Below are 6,844 nucleotides of genomic sequence, written 5' to 3' on the forward strand. Positions count from 1 at the left end.
CATGAAATTCAGAGTATTCAAGTCGATGTGAGGGGGAGAAAATCCAACCGTCATCCATCAGTACAAGTTTGTCAGCTTATGAACTTCAGTTTAAATGTAACACGGACCTCAGAACAAAACCCGAACCAACAGAACCATAAACGCATCACAAAGCATCGCTTTGAGCCCAGAGGCTTTTGTTTGGAAAATTACCACATTCAACCTGAAAAAACAACATTTTAATGACTTTCATGAACCATTTGGACATGAAATCAGCTGCTACCATCCCAAGTAGATCCAAACCTTAACGTGGTTTTTCAAAATAAAAGTTCTCAGGTCCACTTTCCTTGTTGGACCACCTGAAGTCTCAGTTGTGTAGTTCCAGTGGGTATTCGTTTGTGTTTTCTGAACACTATTGTCTCTAGGTTGGTAATTCCAAGAACTGATTTCACTTTCAAGTCCAGGTCCAAACAAAAATACGTGTCCAAGAAACCATTTCATTACTCCACACTGACATTCAGCTTCATTTCACTCTGAATTCTCCAGAGCATCCCAAGTCTTTTGAACATCTATATTCCCAACTCCATAGTTAGTTTGTTGGAACAGTAACATTCATCATCATTCTCTGTAAGGAGTTTCATAGATACGAGTAGAAGTGTCAGAAGTCGAGTCCTTGGACCATTTTCCCCAGCAGTCGTTCATCAAAATCCTTTCAATGAATCCAGTTTGGTGAATAATCTTTAAACATATCTTGAGTTTGGCATCATTTTAGGATTGTTGCACACAAANNGCCAGGAGGTGGTGAATATGTCCATAAACAGGCTGTACATCACCTTCAATGCTGTCCAAATGTCAAAGATTCAAACTTATTCTCAGTAAATCACATCCTGCGAAACAAAAACACCAGTTTGGAACTTTGACTGTAGCATCGGTCCTCCGTTGTAAATTAACGTGTCATTTATTTGCACACGTGGCTGTACTTTCATGATCCAGTTTTCCAGTCAGATCTCCATCCTTTGTTCCGATGTTTACATTGATTTAATGGTACGGTCCATTTATCCAGTTCCATATTGAGAGATTACAGTTGTGTCCAGATCATAGACCGTAAAAAGATGGACATCACCCATAAAATCAGCCAAATCAGTCGCCAAGTCATGTTTCTATGGCAACTACTGTCACCAATCATGACTAAGCTTATTCCAAGTCCACTGAGAGCAGCTCAGGAGAATCTGTCAAACGTTTGAGGTTCAGTAAAAGCTTCTATAGAACTCCACAGGATGTTGGCTTCTGGAGCCAGTAGGTACTTCCTGTTTGGAATCCAGAGAGAGTCCAGTCATATACAGTCGATGGTCCAAATCTATTCTTAGTTCTCTAATGACCTGCAAAGATTTGCAGCTTTCCAAGATTTGTGTTTCCACATTTTCCCATGAAGCAATGCTCTGAAGTAGAGCTCATCACCACATCTTCTACATTCAATGTCCTGCAATCTTTGCTTTGGTCTCCAGTGAGTCACGAGTCTCTGCGACTCGGAGCATCCTGTTGAAATCCAACAGTCTGAGCGTTCTAGAGGAAATCCTCAGCATCCATTAGAGATCAGAGTTCATCCATCCCAGATCATCGAGTCTTGAAGACAGAAGCTGCACATCCTGGTTTTCAGTTTCAAGTCAAATTCTCTTTAAGCTGCAGCTCCAGGAAATATTTAGTTTACTAACTTATTCCTAAAATAAAGCATCACAGCTCCTTAAACTATTACGTTAAATTTCAGAATTAAAGTAAATCACAACATTTAAGAAACCTAAACCAGATCAAAGCATTTAGGGAGAAGAGGACATTTTCTGGAGCATTAACTAAAAAAAAAAAGTTATTTTTTTTTTTCTTGTTTAATATATTGCAGTATATTTCTTTTTCTGCCACTTCCTTAAACAATATTTAAGTTTAAATTGTATAAAGTTTAGTGGTAAAGTTCTGTCTAAGGAAGGAAAAGATGATTTATTATAGACGAGGTTAGAAAATGAATGGAAATTAAAAGATTCAGAGAATAAACAGACAAGATAACTGGACTAAAGTGAGAAAGCTCCAGAGAAAAATGAAAGGAAGAGATAATCCAGAAAGACGACAAGAAAATGGAAGAATTAGTTTTTATGATTTTTATGTATTATTGATACTTTTAATTGTAAATGTTTAATTTTATTTATCTTATTTGAACTTTTAATATACAGCGCCTTGTTTGGCCGAGGTCATTTGAAGGCGCCACATAAATTAAACTTAAAGTCAGAGAAAAAGAGAAAAGTAGAGCTCAAATGTAAATGGACAGAACATGAGTGGACCAAGAAAGACAAACCAGAGAAGAAGAAGCTCCAGAACAAAGTGTTCTGTGACAGGAAGAACCCGACATGCGACACCGACAGGTGGATGTGAGACGATCGAAGGTCCTCCCTGACCTACAGCTCCCTGGTTGTGGGCTGGGCTTTCACGACCACACCAACAGAACCAAACCTTCAAACCAAACAAGACTAGGAACCAGAACCAAATCTCATCACAACAAACTCCCCTTTAAAGAATCCCAACCGGACCAGCAAAGCAAAAAGGCTCAACCACAGCGGGAAGGCCCAGCACACGTATGCAATAAAGAAATGAAAATGGGTCTTACCTGTCGTCGCACCACCTGGAAAAAAAGTTACAAACCGATCCAAATACAAGAAGAACCAGAAAAGGAAAGGAGTTCTGAAACCTCCAAACCAATAACTCCTTCACTGATTCAGCTCCAGCCCAACAACCACAACCTCTGCTGATCCTGTGAGCCTCAGAACCTCCTGATGGTTCCTGAAGATCTGATCCTTCCACACCTCAGAGCTTCCATCTGAACTGAAGCTAAAGCCTGACTGCTGCCCAACAGAAAGCATTGAAGGTGACTTTCACAGATGAGGATGAACTTATTCTAACAGATTCAGAGAAAAATAGACAAATCCATTTTCAGCACAAAACTAACAAGTCAAAACATCCAACAGGAAGTAACAAAAGGCACGGCGGCCACAACAGAGAAAGTCATGGCACGGCGGCCACGAGGTCGTACGGCGGCGACACGGCGCCCCAGAAGGAAAGAGGAAAGAATTGACCACACATACCTTTGAGGGGCTCCAATGATGAAATGTGCTGAGTGCATTAGAAAGAAAGTGTCTCACGTACCTTTGAAGAGCAGCACGAAAATGAAGCTTCCACAAATGAGGGAAATCAATGAGACCAGAACACACAAGGAAAATGTTTTATTTATTCAGCTTTATTTAGGAGCTAAACCTCCTAGAGGAGGTCAAGACCTGCAGGAGGAAAAGTTGTGACATTTCAGCTGAAAAGCCTTCAAACCATAAGTTCAGTCCTCACTGTGACCAATAAAGAGCAGATTGATCACTGCTGCACCAAGTAAGAAATAGAAATAAAGTCACCTTCAATGCAAGCTTAGAGGAAGAGGAAAAGATCGGCGCGGTGGCCAAACCAATAAACCAACACTTACTGGTTGAAGATCTTCCTGAGGGGGAAAAAAAAAAAAAGTTCTTTAGAAGTTGAATCATTAGGAATAAACTGAGATTTTCAAAGATTCCTGTCTTTAAGGATCGTAGCTGAAAACATTTATGATCTAAGAACCGTTGGTGATGTAGAAACATCTGATGAGGCTTTTAGCTGCAGAAACCTTTAAGTTATTTAAGAATAATTCTTTCATTTATTTTCCCTTATAATTGTTGTGTTTCCTCAAAGATGGGACACTATCAATAAATGAACTTTAAGTGCAGAAAGTTGTTTTGAATGTATGTGGAAGAATCATCTTTTTTTTAATGTGTGTTTTCTGAGTCCGACAGTTCTTTGTCCAAACGTTCCAACATCCATAACATGAACGCAAGTTTATGGTTTTCATTGGTGCAATTAACACTAAAACTTCAACTAAAATCAGTTCTGAAGTAAACCTGTGTTTTATATTAGTTCTAAGCAGAATTAAAGCATGTTTTCAACCAGATTTATTCTATTTCTTTATACTCTAAATACGCATCTGGCCCTTCCGTCAAATTTTAGAGCCTTTTTTGGACCTCAAGTCGAAAGGTTTCCTGCTCTAAACTCATCTGTCAGGACCAGAGCTTCACTCCAAAGCCTTCATGGTCGACCATCTCTGAACGTAGTGCTGAAATAGTTACCTCTTTGTTTTAGTCGGAGCTCCACTTTTCCTGGACAGCAAGGAATTCTGGGAAAAGATCAGAGTACAGCCACCATCAGGCTCCGTTTCACAGCTTCATTTCCACTTCACACCCTGTAAGAGTTCGATTTTAAACAGTTTAAATTCCCACCCCAAACTTCTTTTATTTTGAAAGGGTTCCCAGTGGTCTTTTAATTTATGATTACGTCGGTTTAGCCAAAACCAAAAACCTGTGAGGGTTTCTAGGACAGTTTCTGCAGAGCGGCTGGAGTTGTGGGCGGTGCCGTTTGTGTGGAGTAAGCCTGTGCAGATTTCCCATCATCCCTGTGTGCTCTCTCTCCCTTTAGCTACAGCCCCTCACACACCTAACATTAGAAGTGAAAGAAAAATGCCGAGCAAGATTGGAGTTAAGCAGCCGTACAGTTTAGATCCCGAATCCAGGAAAACAAAGACGCTCCTGGATCTGTTGGTCTAGAAGTGGATGAATCAGAATGGAGCAGAGCAGGAAGTTTGGAGTTCGCTGGTTGAATATTCTGCATCTCATTTAGAAACTAATGGTTTATATTTGTCTGCTCCTGATTCACAACAATGCAAATAAAATGTATTTTTGAGTTTCATTTTCTTACATCCTCATTATGACTGATTTTCTTTTTAGTCCACTCTTGTAAACGTTGTGTTTTCAATGTTTATTAAAGAAAATAAGCTTAAAAAACTGCATTTCTTTTATCAAATCGTGAATCAGAAACAGCTTAAAGAAACATTTGTGACCGAAATACACTGACTGGGTAATGCCACAAGCTCAATGAAGAGGAAAGATGAGCGTACAAATAAACTTGAAGTGGTAACAAGTTTTTTTCCAGGTTTCAAAATTAGTTTTTTTTTTTTTCAAATATTCAATTTTATTTTCAGTAATTCCTTTAGGTTTTCAACATGTATTTTTTTTGGTTTAAAACTTCTTTCAGTTTTCCCCCCAAATTTTCAATTTCTCTTTTTTCAATTTTTTTTTCCTTTTTGAAAAAAAAAACATTTCAAATTTTAACAAAAATCATTTTGAAATTTTTTTTTCTTAAAAAATTCAAAAAGAAATCTTCAAATTTTGAAAAAAAATCCTTCAAATAAAAAAATGTCTTCAAATTCTCAATATTTTTCTTCAAATTTTCATTTTTTCTCAAATTTGAAATCTATTTGTTCACTTTGAGCAGATCCTGGTTTAACCCCATACTCCCCGCTCTGAGCTGTCAACAGGGGGAAAGGGGGCGGGGTTTCACTAGATCACTGGCCCCGCCCACAATTCTGAGGTGAATTTCTAATGAACTATTGCCAGTCTGCAGGAACCATAAAAATAAAAACTTTTTCACTTAAAGAGCATAATCATAAAAGACCACCAGGAAAACTGAAGAACAATCCAAATACGATTGAGTTGGCCTGTAAATTATAACAAAAATACTCTAAACAGTCACTATTTTTAAAAACTCACAGGTGATTTTTTTTTTGTTATGTTTGTATTTTTAAGTATGTTTGTCCATCAACTTCTAAGTAAAGCAAAAATATATTTAGTGGATCATTTTATCCTGTTAACTTTACAGTTTAATTTAGAATACATTTATTTTTCTACAGAGAATCTTTTTAACCAACTGATAAATCTAAAGAACATACAAAAAAAATCCTTTTATTGATGTTCTCATGATGGAGGAATTTTGAAAATGAATGTTTTACTATAACTATTGACTTAAATAAAACATTTGAGATCAAAAGTAAAAATGTTTTCCACCCTCAGACAAAGCCTGAGGCCTTTCAGGTTCTAAACTCTCCTGTTCTCCATCCAGGAACCTCTAAAGCTCTGACAGGTGAGCAGCTCCCAGAAAACTTCACACCTGAGTCTAAAGTTCAGGTCTGAAAGGCAGAACTTCAGAATCAAACCGAGCAGAAAGAAGAACCACTGACCTGAAGTCCACCGCAGAACTGCATCCAGAACCACTGAGCCGCGGTCTCACCTGGACCCAATTACCTTTAATGAGCACTCAGCGGCAGGTGGAGCGAACACGTGATCAGCTGGGATTACAACCAATGCATCTGAAGCTAGGATGGTGACGTCATAATGTGGCAATTTAACCCGAAAAAAAAGAGTCATTTATTTATTTGGTGCAAACGAGAAGCAGACTGATGAAAACGCTTCGCCAAAACAAATCACGTGACTTCTGAGCTTGTTTTATGTGACGTTCAGAGGCTCCATAGACTGTATGAAGTGTCTCCTCGTGGTGCGTTCACTGAGCCTCAGAACATAGAACACTCGTGGAACTCCCATCGCAAACCAGCCTAACTTAGTCCGCTACTTTTTATGATGAGGGAATAAAAACCGCCGAACCGACCCTAAACCCGCCCAAAATATCCCTACCCGCCCAAAGTCCCCCCCCCAATTAGGCGGGAACCCGCCCAATCTGGCAACACTGCACAGATCGCCTGCAGCGCGGTGCATGCTGGTTAGTTTCTGTCGCCCAACGTCAAATCATGAAGAATCGCGAGAAAAGGGCGGGTTAAAAGCGCCTTCCTTTTATTTTTATTGAAAACAGGTGACATACAGGAAAAAACAAAGAACATTAAACTGTACATCAGTTGTTCAAAATAAACCCCAGGGGGGGTTTGGATTTTCAAAAAAATGTCTGATCCTATTCATTTTAAATGACA

At 38.8% G+C, this 6,844-nt stretch overlaps 1 long non-coding RNA gene across 1 annotated transcript in view; it reads right to left on the bottom strand.

Moving 5' to 3' along the window:
• LOC118600019 overlaps positions 1–6,533 on the bottom strand; it is a 25,249-nt gene extending 18,716 nt beyond the window's left edge. Inside the window, exons 1-2 of the long non-coding RNA XR_004949585.1 lie at positions 6,104–6,533; positions 4,161–4,207 (exon numbers count right to left, since the gene is read on the bottom strand). This is a non-coding gene — a long non-coding RNA (uncharacterized LOC118600019). The remainder of the gene's footprint in view (positions 1–4,160; positions 4,208–6,103) is intronic.
• Positions 6,534–6,844: the final 311 nt, after the last annotated feature.

The sequence above is a fragment of the Oryzias melastigma genome, linkage group LG18, assembly GCF_002922805.2.
Source record: "Oryzias melastigma strain HK-1 linkage group LG18, ASM292280v2, whole genome shotgun sequence".
Lineage (NCBI taxonomy): Eukaryota > Metazoa > Chordata > Actinopteri > Beloniformes > Adrianichthyidae > Oryzias > Oryzias melastigma.